The following is a 12,056-nucleotide window of genomic DNA, read 5'->3' as shown; positions in this document are numbered from 1 at the left end:
TCTCCAGTTAAAAGACACAGAATGGCTGAATGGATAAAAAACAAGATCTAAAAATATTAACATTCAGAAAACTAAGATATTGGCATCTGGTCCCATCACTTCATGGCAAATAAATGGGGAAACAGTGGAAACAGTGGATGACTTGATTTTGGGGGGCTCCAAAATCACTGCAGATGATGATTGCAGCCATGAAATTAAAAGACGCTTACTCCTTGGAAGGAAAGTTATGACCAACCTAGATAGCATATTAAAAAGCAGAGACATTACTTTGCCAACAAAGATCCGTCTAGTCAAGGCTATGGTTTTTCCAGTAGTTATGTATGGATCTGAGAGTTGGACTGTGAAGAAAGCTGAGCACCAAAGAATTGATGCTTTTGAACTGTGGTGTTGGAGAAGACTCTTGAGAGTCCCTTGGACTGCAAGGAGATCCACCCAGTCCATTCTAAAGGAGATCAGTCCTGGGTGTTCATTGGAAGGACTGATGTTGAAGCTGAAACTCCAATACTTTGGCCACCTCATGTGAAGAGTTGACTCATTGAAAAAGACCCTGATGCTGGGAAGGATTTGGGGCAGGAGGAGAAGAGGACGACAGAGGATGAGATGGCTGGATGGCGTCACCGACTCGATGGACATGAGTTTGGTTAAACTCCGGGAGTTCGTGATGGACAGGGAGGCCTGGCGTGCTGCAATTCATGGAGTTGCAAAGAGTCGGACACAACTGGGCGACTGAACTGAACTGAACAGAAAATATGATGCCTTCAAGAGGCTCACTTTACCCTTAAAAACATTCATAGACTAAGAGTGGGGAAAAAAAAAAAACAATGGAGAAAACATTTCAAGAAACTGGTAATTACAAAAAAGCAAAACAAAACAGAGATAGTTATACAGCTGTCCCTCAGTATCCACAGGGAATTGGTTTCAGGACACTTGCAAGGATATCAAAATCCAAGGACACCGAAGTACCTTATATAAAATGGCTTCAGTTCAGTTCAGTTCATTTACTCAGTCGTGTCCAACTCTTTGCGACCCCATGGACTGCAGCACACCAGGCCTCCCTGTCCATCACCAACTCCCAGAGTTTACCCAAACTCATGTCCATCAAGTCGGTGATGCCATCCAACCATCGAATCCTCTGTTGTCCCCTATCCTCCCGCCTTCAATCTTTCCCAGCATCAGGGTCTTTTCAAATGAGTCAGTTCTTTGCATCAAGTAGCCAAAGTATTGGAGCTTCAGCTTCAACATCAGTCCTTCCAATGAATATCCGGGACTGATTTCCTTCAGGATGGACTGGTTGGATCTCCTTACAGTCCAAGGGACTCTCAAGAATCTTCTCCAACACCACAGTCCAAAAGCATCAATTCTTTGGCATAAATAAAAATAACCCATTTTAAAATGGGTTAATAAAATGGCATAGTATTTTCATATTACCTACACACATCTTCCCATGTATTGATACTTTAAATCAATTCTAGATTACTTAAAATACCTAATACAATGTAAATGCTATGTAAATAATTGCTGCCACACAGCAAATTTCTTCCTGATTTCAAGCTGTACTATACAGCTAAAGTCATTAAAACAGTTGTTTTTGTGGTATTAGCCATAAAAGTAGATCAGTGGAGAAGAATTGAGAGCCCAGAAATAAACCCAAGCATATATGGAAAACTAATATTGATATTTGACAAGGGAGCCAAAAATACTCAATGGAAAAGACAGTCTCTTCAATAAATGCTGCCAGGATAATTGGATATGCATCTGTATAAGAATGAAACTCAACCCATATCTTATACAATCCACAAAAATCAACTCAAAATGGACTTAAGACTTAGATGTAAAACCTGAAATAATGAAACTGCTAGAATAAAACATAGGAACAAAGCTCCTTGACATGGGTTGCATTAATGATTTTTTTAGATATGAAACCTAATGTATAAGCAACAAAATAAAAAAATAAGCAAGTGAGAATACATCAAACAAAAATGTTTCTGCACAGCAAAAGAAACCATCAAGGAAAGGAAAGACAACCTACTGAATGGGAAAAACTATTCACAAACCATATATCTGATTAGGTTTAATATCCAAAATATATAATAGAGTTCATATAATTCAATTGCAAAAAGTCAAACAAACCAATTAAAAAATGGGCAAAGGAACTAAACAGACATTTCTCCAAAGAAGATATACAAAAGGCCAATGGGTACTTGAAAAGATGCATGGCATTACTAGTCATTAGGAAAATGCAAATTAAAACTACGAGCCATCACCTCACACATGTTAGAATGGACATTATCAAAAAGGTGAACAGTAACACATGCTGACATGCATGTAGGAAAAAAGGGTACCCTTGGGTAGTATTGGTGGGATTTTAAATTGCTATAACCGTTATAGAAAACAGTATGAAGAAGCCTGAAAAAAATTAAAATTGACTTACTATGATGCAGGAATATTACTTTTGGAAATATATCCAAAGGAAACAAAAATACTAATTTGAAAAGATATCTCCACCCTCATTTTCATAGCAGCATTATTTATAATACCCAAGACATGGTAACAATTTAAGTGCCTATCCATGGATATATGGTATATTTATACAATAAAATATTATTCAGTCATAAAAAAATAGAAAATTCTACCATTTGCAACACCATGGATCGACCTTGAAGGCATTATTGCTAATGAAATAAGTCAGAGAGAGAAAGAAAAATGCTGTATGATTTCACTTATATGTGCAATATTAAAAAAAAAAAAAAAAAACTCATAGAAATATGGACCAGACTTGTGACTATTAGAGGTGATGGACTGGGGGAGAGGAGGAACTGGAGGATGATGGTCAAAGGTACAAACTTCCAGTTATAAGTTAGTACTAGAGATGCAACGTACAACATGATGAACACAGATAACACTGCTGTACAATACATAGGAAAATTAAGAGAGTAAATCTTAAAGTTCTCATCACAAGGAGAATTTCTTCTTTTTTTTTTTTATTGTAAAGATGAGTGTTAGCTGAACCTATTGTGATACTCATTTCAAAGTATATGTAAATCAAACCATCGTCCTATATGCCTTAAACTTATCAGTGATGTCAATTATTTTTAAATAAAATCAGGGGGGAAAAAGATACAGACTGGCATTCTAAAAAGTGTTTTTTATTCACAAAACAAAGAAGCATTCTCATTAAAATAATATAATTGGCTTACACCACTGAGAAAAAGCTCTCACATATATTATCACTACTGCAAACTATTGGGTTACCATTTGAATGCAAAGTTCAAAAGAATAGCAAGGAGAGATAAGAAAGCCTTCCTCAGTGATCAGTGCAAAGAAATAGAGGGAAACAATAGAATGGGAAAGACTAGAGATCTCTTCAAGAAAATTAGAGACACCAAGGGAACATTTCATGCAAAGATGGGCACAATACAGGACAGAAATGGTATGGACCTAACAGAAGCAGAGGATATTAAGAAGAGGTGGCAAGAATACAAAGAAGAATTATACAAAAAAGATCTTCACAAACCAGATAATCATGATGGTGTGATCACTCACGTAGAGTCAGACATCCTGGAATGTGAAGTCAAGTGGGCCTTAGGAAGCATCACTACGAACAAAGCTAGTGGAGGTGATCGAATTCCAGTTGAGCTATTTCAAATCCCAAAAGATGACGCTGTGAAAGTGCTGCACTTAATATCCCAGCAAATTTGGAAAACTCAGCAGTGGCCATAGGACTGAAAAAGGTCAGTTTTCATTCCAATCCCAAAGAAAGGCAATGCCAAAGAATGCACAAAGTACCACACAATTGCACTCATCTCACACGCCAGTAAAGTAATGCTCAAAATTCTCCAAGCCAGGCTTCAACAATATGTGAACCGTGACCTTCCAGATAGTCAAGCTGGTTTTAGAAAAGGCATAGGAACCAGAGATCAAATTGCCAACATCCAATGGATCATCGAAAAAGCAAGAGAATTCCAGAAAAACATCTGTTTCTGCTTTATTGACTATTCCAAAGCCTTTGACTGTGTGGATCACAATAAACTGTGGGAAATTCTTCAAGAGATGGGAATACCAGACCATCTGATCTGCCTCTTGAGAAATCTGTATGCAGGTCAAGAAGCTACAGTTAGAACTGGACATGGAACAACAGACTGGTTCCAAATAGGAAAAGGAGTACATCAAGGCTGTATATTGTCACCCTGCTTATTTAACTTATATGCAGAGTACATCATGACAAATGCTGGACTGGATGAAGCAGAAGCTGGAATCAAGATTGCTTGGAGAAATATCAATAACCTCAGAGATGCAGATGACACCACCCTTAAGACAGAAAGGGAGGAAGAACTAAAGAGCCCCTTGATGAAACAAAGAGGAGAGTGAAAAAGTTGGCTTAAAGCTCAACATTCAGAAAACTAAGATCATGGCATCCGGTCCCATCACTTCATGGCAAATAGATGGGCAAACAGTGGATGACTTTATTTTGGGGGGTTCCAAAATCACTGCAGATGGTGATTGCAGCCAAGAAATTAAAAGACGCTTACTCCTTCGAAGGAACGTTATGACCAAACTAGAGAGCATATTAAAAAGCAGAGACATTACTTTGCCAACAAAGGTCCATCTCATCAAGGCTATGGTTTTTCCAGTAGTCATGTATGGATGTGAGAGCTGGATTATAAGGAAAGCTGAGCACTGAAGAATTGATGCTTTTGAACTGTGGTGTTGGAGAGGACTCTTGAGAGTCCCTTGGACTGCAAGGAGATCCAACCAGTCCATCCTAATCCTAAAGGAGATCAGACCTGGGTGTTCATTGGAAGGGCTGATGCTGAAGCTGAAACTCCAATACTTTGGCCACCTGATGCGAAGTGCTGACTCATTTGAAAAGACCTTGATGCTGGGAAAGATTGAGGGCAGGAGGAGAAGGGGATGACAGAGGATGAGATGGCTGGATGGCGTCACCGACTCGATGGACATGAGTTTGGGTAAACTCCGGGAGTTAGTGATGAACAGGGAGGCCTGGCATGCTGTGGTCCATGGAGTCGCAAAGAGTCAGACACGACTAAGTGACTGAACTGAACTGAACTGATCTGAACTATTGGGTTGGCTGAAAATTTCTCAGGTTTTCCATGTTACATGAAAACGTGAAAGAAATTTTGACCAGCCCAATACTTCTTAAGCATGTGCTGTATGCAATATTCTGCTGTAGGCATCAGTGCTCAGCTAAATAACTCAGGTAATAACTAAGTTATTTACATCACCAGGACTCTACCAGTGGTATTAAAATTGGAGAACCTAAAAAACAGCATTTAACAGGAGTGTTAATCCATTCACCTGCCCTATATTCCACCTTCTTAGAAAATCTGTCCTAATCCCACTGAATAGGACTAAGTAGAATTAAGTAGGCAGCCCGTCAGGTGACCTTGTGCCCAGGACACAGGAGACTCCATCAAAGATGAGCACCTGACCTCAGCAAACCATTCAGATACTCTCCCCCAGGAAAGAGGAACTGGGATGTGGTAACTCCAGTCAGTCTCTACCACCCTCTTGAAGGGGGCAGAGGGAGCTGTAGGGGCAGTCAGGGTGGATGGCACTATGCAGGGGACCAGCCAGTACACAGGGAGACGCAGAGAAGAGAGCCTATGCAGTTCCCCAGACAGTCACTGTGCTTTAGGATACAGACACTGAGACTCAATATGGAGCAGACATGTTTATCCACTTATCTGTCCTGCTCCTGTTAGCTCTTGAGGGTCAAGCACTTCCTGGTCCACTGCCTCAGGAAGCCCTTAGTCTAGCCTGCCCTCAAATCATTAAGCTGTCCTGTGGTTTTATAGCAAGGGTCCTATCTTTTGCTGTTTGGGGGGTTTTCTGCTGTTTGCTTTGTTTCTTGAAACTTCCCTGGTGGCTCAGATGGTAAAGCATCTGCCTATAATGTGGGAGACCCTGGTTCAATCCCTGGGTCAGGAAGATCTCCTGGAGAAGGTAATGGCAACCCACTCCAGTATTCTTGCCTGGAAAATCCCATGGACAGAGGAGCCTGGAAGGCTACAGTTCATGGGGTCGCAAAGAGTCAGACACAACTGAACGACTTCACTTCTGAGCTTCCATCCGCATGGCTACTGAACCGAATGACTCCTAAGACATAGTTACAAGGATCAAATCTATAAACCTTCGTTCCCCATTCTTCATGACTGATTGTCTCACACACATACACACACACACACACACACACATACACATCCCCTTATTCTTCTTTCAGGTCTTAACTAAAATGTCATTAATTCAAAGAAGCCCTCCCAGATCACTCCATAGGAGGAGGTTTGCTCTGTTTTGCCTTCTGTCGTTTCCTGTATAGGACTTAACATGATTTTTAATAATGCATGCATTGTTTGTTTAATAGGTATGCTCGGTCTCCCTCCCTAGGGTGTAAACTCATCAGCAAGGACCATGTTTCTTGCACTTCCAGCACATTCCTGGCACACCACAGGAAATCAGTGGCATTGAGTGCATAGCTTAGTCTCATACACAAGTAAGTATTCATTCATTTGATATACTAACAATTACTGAGCACTTAAAATTTGCAAGGTTTGGTCCTTTCTCAACAAGACAATAAAGAAAGACATTAGGTATATATGCAAAGACAGGAAACATCCACACAGCAGACATAGCTGAGGCTCTATTGAACAGCATCCTCTCTCTACCTTAGAGGTAAAACCCCAATTTTATTGTGGTGTCATATCTCCACAAAGCCAAGTGCCTAGGCAAAATGAGATTATCCCATTCAGGAGTAAATCCTGATTAGTTGAAACCAGAAAATGGGTTATAGCTACTCAGATATCCACCCCTTTAGTCCCTAGGGCAGCCAGGCAGGAAGAGTCAGGTCAGCCAGAATCCCCAGCCACACCCTCAGCACGCACGCGCACACACACACACACCCAGTCACCTCCAGCTGCACACACACACACACACACACACACACACACACACACACACAGTCACCTCCAGCTGCAAGCAGCCTATTGTTTACTTAATGTTCTGACCAAATGCTATCATTTTCTATGTGTACCATGACATGAACAAACTTAGATTGGAAAGCACCAATCTAAGGCAAGCAAGGTAATCCCATCCCATGTGCCAGCGTCTGACTTCGGAAGAAGTAGGTAGCTGCAGTCAGCCAAATGCAATCCAAGGAGAAGCCCGCTGGAGCGGTTACCAGAAAGGGCCCTTGCATTTAAAAAGGACAGACAGTCCTTTATAAGAACAGACAGTCTCTTATACCAGTGGATGCTACTGTACGGGGGATGGCTTCCCAAAATGAAGCAGCCGTATTAGAACCATGAGGGCAGCCAGTCTGAGGACCAAGTCAATGCACTGAAGATAGCAGAGGAAAAAAAAGAGCAAGAAATGAAGGCTTTAAGGACATTGTTGAGCCGCTGAATTAACAAAACCTGAAACTGCCTCCCTCAGGATGTTTAGCTCCTTGAGAAAATTCATTTTCTTTATTCTGATGGGTTTTATTTTGTGTTCAAATGTAAGTGAGTATAGAGGTTCACAAAATAATTGACAATGCTCAGCAATCTATCAACAGTCGAGTGCTCAAAATCCTTCCCCTACTGCACAGTGACAACCATCAAAGGCACCCTGGTGGGTCCCCAGTTGCTTGGCACCAGGGAAAAGTGGATTGAGGTTGGATTCCAGACAGTCAGAGTCAGCGTTCTGTAATGCCTTTCCATCAATCATGACATCCATGGGGCTCAGCAGGTAGACATGGAGAGGGTAGTTAGCTTCTTTTTTTTTTTTTAATTCCCTTATTGTTTAAACTCTTTTGAGTAGACTTTTTGATTATTTGCTGCCAAAACCATCTTCACCGATAAATCTAGCTTCATATAATTAGCAGCAAATTAATGTGACCTCCTTTGAGCAAATGCCTCTGGAGAAAATGGTCTAGAGATTCATAATTCTGCCCACATCCCTCCAAATCTTCAGATGATGGGTCTTAAGTGAACTTTTCCCCAAAAGGAAGCAACTGAGATGCCAGGGAAAGTATTAACCCTGTGATCCTCCGACACACTCTCTCCATCATGAGAGTCATAAAGCACCCCGCGAATGCTGACGCATCACCTTGTCTCAGGGGCAAATTTGGGGCAGCATAATTTAAAGAGATCAATTTGCGCATTTTGTTATCCCTCTTGTGTATATTCTTCCCTTTCTCATCTCAAGAACTTCAACAGACTTTGCATTCTGCACTGGGGGCATATACAAAAGCAGAAAGAACTAGAAGTATTCTCTAACCTTTAAAACTCCAACCTTCACTAAAGTTTTTTTTTTTTTTTTCAAAAGCCTAAATTCATGGTGCTAGATAACAGCAGAAAAGACAGGGATAAAGGCAAATTTCAATTGTTCTATTTCATTTCAACTGTTCTGTTCCCTTTGATCTTATTTCCATAAAATCAGACTTTCTCAAGACTGAGGAGAGGCTAGAGGTTTTCCAGTTCCTTCAAGTAGTGAAGGTTGGTACCCTGTTTCCTGACAGAAAGTCTAGGGAAGTGATAAGATCTTTTGGTGGGAATTGTGACAGGATGCTGGGAAAATAAATACTGAAGCCCTGAAGATACAGTGAAAGATCCTGTGTCTATGGCCTTTACATTGACAGCCCGGTCACCTGATACTGCACAAAGAGCTTCCCAGGGTGCCCGATGTGGACTAAGAATCAGAAGGGCTTTTCCTGACTCTTCTATGCAAGGACATACATGCAGCACTTCTGCATCAATGATACCAAGTGAGCTGAAACCCTAAACATTACTGATTAAAATTCATGCATGTAACATTCAAAACAATTTTTCAAAATTAAACCTTTAAGTCAGAATGCAAACTAGGTTTGTATTTTTAACTGGCTTGACATGTCATGAGCTCTCAAAGGACACCATACTATCAGGCCAAGTTCAATATATTACAAGTCCTGCTACCTTAAAAAAGGAAAATTAACTGTGACATAGACAGTTCCATAGCTGATAAATACTACAGAACATTTTCAAAATGTCCAAATACAAGGCAATAAAAGAATGCTTTTATTTGAATTTTCTCTAAATAATGCCACACCTACTCATGAGAAATGACTAAAGTTCCCTCATTGTGCCAGGAATTAATGAAAATTAAATATAGAGAAAAGAAGTGCCCTAGATGCAAGGCACTTTATATGGTTTGAGATTCCTAAGTAACACAAAAGCATTTTCAAGTCACACATGGGATATGAAGTGAAAATGTTCTTGGAGAAAATCTTCTCTAATAATACTTACCTACTTCAGAGGGTGCTGGGAAGCTCTATTAACACTTTTAGATCTTCAAATAAAAGAACTGTAGAAATGCAAAGTATTATTATTATGGTTCTGAAATAATTTCACACCTAGGGATGAGAAAACCCCAGGCTGAATTTTACTGCTTCTCTCCTGACAGATAAACAAGAAATGCCACAAGCATCAGGGAGATAGGGAGCATGGAAATCAAACAGAACAAAGACATCAAAAATTCTCCTTTATTTGAGCTTTGTATTTCCCCAGATGTCACCGCTGGGAACTCTCAGAGAAAAAAAAAAATGAGTCCTTTTAAGGTCAGGGTTAAGTACAGGAACAATGTTCTCATGGCCATTATAACACATAAAGCAACAAACAGCTGAGCTGAAAAAAATTACCTTGTCCACTTCTATGGGCACAGCTCCTCACAGAGCACTTGCCAAACTTAAAAATGACTGGATAAACCGTTACCTGAATCACCCACCAGTGTGATCTCACCTAAGAGGTCAAAAAGCAGCTGCTTTAATGGATACAGAATTTCTACTCAGCTATTGAGAGCACTGTCATTTGTTGCTGCTAATGGAGGTGGTGGTGATGCTAGTGGAGATGGTGATGTTGATGATCATGATGGTAATGATGGTGATTACGATAATGGTAGGATTATACAACTGAAGTTCTCAAAACCTGATCAAATGGAATCTGTATTTTAAAAATACAGATTCTTGATCCCCTCCCCAGAACTACTGATTCTGAATCTCAGAAGATAGAACTCAAACTTATTGGTTTGGGGTGGGTTTTTTTTTTGTTTTTTTTTTAATGTAGCCATTGGGATAATAGCTGACCTGACAGTGTTTATAAATAATGTCATGATTAAGAATGCAGGCTCTGTAGGCAGACTAGCTGGAGTCTAATCCCAAACCTAACACTTATTAGCTGTGTGACTCTAGGCAAAATACTTCAGACTTCCTCAGTTTCGACAACCATAAAACAGAAATGCTATTACTACCTATCTCAGAAGGTAAGCAATGTTTCTAAAGCATATGTTAATTCCAAGGAAGACAAAAGGTTGTATGTTAAAGAAGACATTACCAACTCTAATAACAGTGTAAAGATTACATCAATTTAAACAAAAAAATTGTAATATAATCATTTTAGGAGGCTGTAGTGACCAAAGGAGTGGAAGTGTCAAAAGAGCTACTGCTAAACTTGATATATCAGGAAAAAAACATAAAAGCATGTTAAGCAAAACAGAGAGAGAAACGCCAGAAGTATCAGAGTTTAAAGTTGCAATTTAGGGAAGTTAGAAGAGAAGGGGGTGTGGTTTTTCAGTATTTGCTTTTTAGTGCTGTTTTATCCAAACAACGTAGGCATGTTGCTATGATAAAAACAAAAACGGATTTTAAAAGATAAATTCACCATGTGTATAAACATAATCCTGGATGTCTTTATATATTAGGAATAACACAGTTTTTCAATTTACCAAAACCTGCTTTTTAAAAAACTGATTGATATAATCCCTCCAACTGTACCACCAAAATGTCCAGTTTATAATAAGTAAACATTTACTACATCCCTGGCATACTGTAAGTCCTAGAAAGACATTTGTTGAATTGAATTGAGAATGGCAGAAAGAAATAGAAAGAAAGAAGTTCCTTTGTCCTATCAAGGTCACATCAGCGTAAAGACAGCACCTTCACTGGGGTAACTGAGGTGAATTCAATGAAGGGTGTAGGCAAGGTTAAGGGAAACCAAGAAGAGACAACCAGCACCCTGCGGTTAGCAGAAATAAACTGTTACCCCCCAGACTTACAGGGGCAAAGGGAAGGAGCAGTTACCAAATGGTGGATAGAGCTGCGGCTGCAGGCAGAAGCTAGGCCCTTGACAGGAACGCTGGTGGCCTTCCTTAGAGGAATACGGCCACTGCCAACCCGCCGTGCTGCAAGGAAGGCAGGGGACAATATTCCAATCTTGCATTCTCGGATTTACACCCTGTGCCTTCCACGGACTACTCCAGTGGAAAACCGGAGAGCAAGGGAGCCTGGGGAATGCTGACAATAGAAGCTAACCTCCTGGGACACACAGCCTTTCAGAGGAATGAGAGCTGCAGGCACAGGCAGAGAATTCCAGCACAAGCACTGTGCAGAGTTTTGTTTCTATTTTTCTTTTTTTATTCCCCCCCCTTTCCTATTCCTTCTCATAAAATAAGCCTTCGAATTTTCAATGTTTAATAAATATATATACCATAATAATAACAAAAATAATACATGGATATTACATAGCACTTTAGTTTCCTAAGCACTTTCACATATATTGTTATTCTGAGAAAAGCCCTATACAGTAGATAGGATAAAAGTTATCCTTTATCCTATGTTACAGGTGAGGAAACTGCAACTGTAAAAAAAAAATGTTGGGTTTCTTGCCCAAAGTCATAAAGCTAGCAAGCGGCAGAGCCTAAACTAGAAGGCATGTTTCCTAACACTTCGGCTAAGGTTCTTTCCTCTACACAGTGCTGCTTGCTATTTATTCACAGTAGGAGTGCAAAATTGATGTTCCTGTGAAAAAAAATCATTAACCAGGCTTGTTCCAGGCACCACACAGAACACAGGAGTAGTCAGCAAACAGGACTCAAGGGGAAATAGAGCAAACTTGTCCATTCCATTCTCAGGGAATCACGAGTAATGTCCGAGACCTAAGTAATTGAGTTTTCGATCACATTTTACACACCATTGAAAAGAAGGTGTTCAGCAGGGCAAGAGAAGTGTTCAAAAGAGGAATGAAATTCCA

At 40.1% G+C, this 12,056-nt stretch overlaps 1 protein-coding gene across 15 annotated transcripts in view; it reads right to left on the bottom strand.

Annotated features, from left to right (window-relative positions):
• FHIT (fragile histidine triad diadenosine triphosphatase) overlaps positions 1-12,056 on the bottom strand; it is a 1,651,033-nt gene that overhangs the window by 1,433,355 nt on the left and 205,622 nt on the right. The gene's annotated exons all lie outside the window — the stretch shown is intronic.

The sequence above is a fragment of the Giraffa tippelskirchi genome, chromosome 9 (genome assembly GCF_054371585.1).
Source record: "Giraffa tippelskirchi isolate mGirTip1 chromosome 9, T2T-mGirTip1v1.2.pri, whole genome shotgun sequence".
NCBI lineage: Eukaryota > Metazoa > Chordata > Mammalia > Artiodactyla > Giraffidae > Giraffa > Giraffa tippelskirchi.
This window is presented reverse-complemented; position numbering and strand designations above follow the sequence as displayed.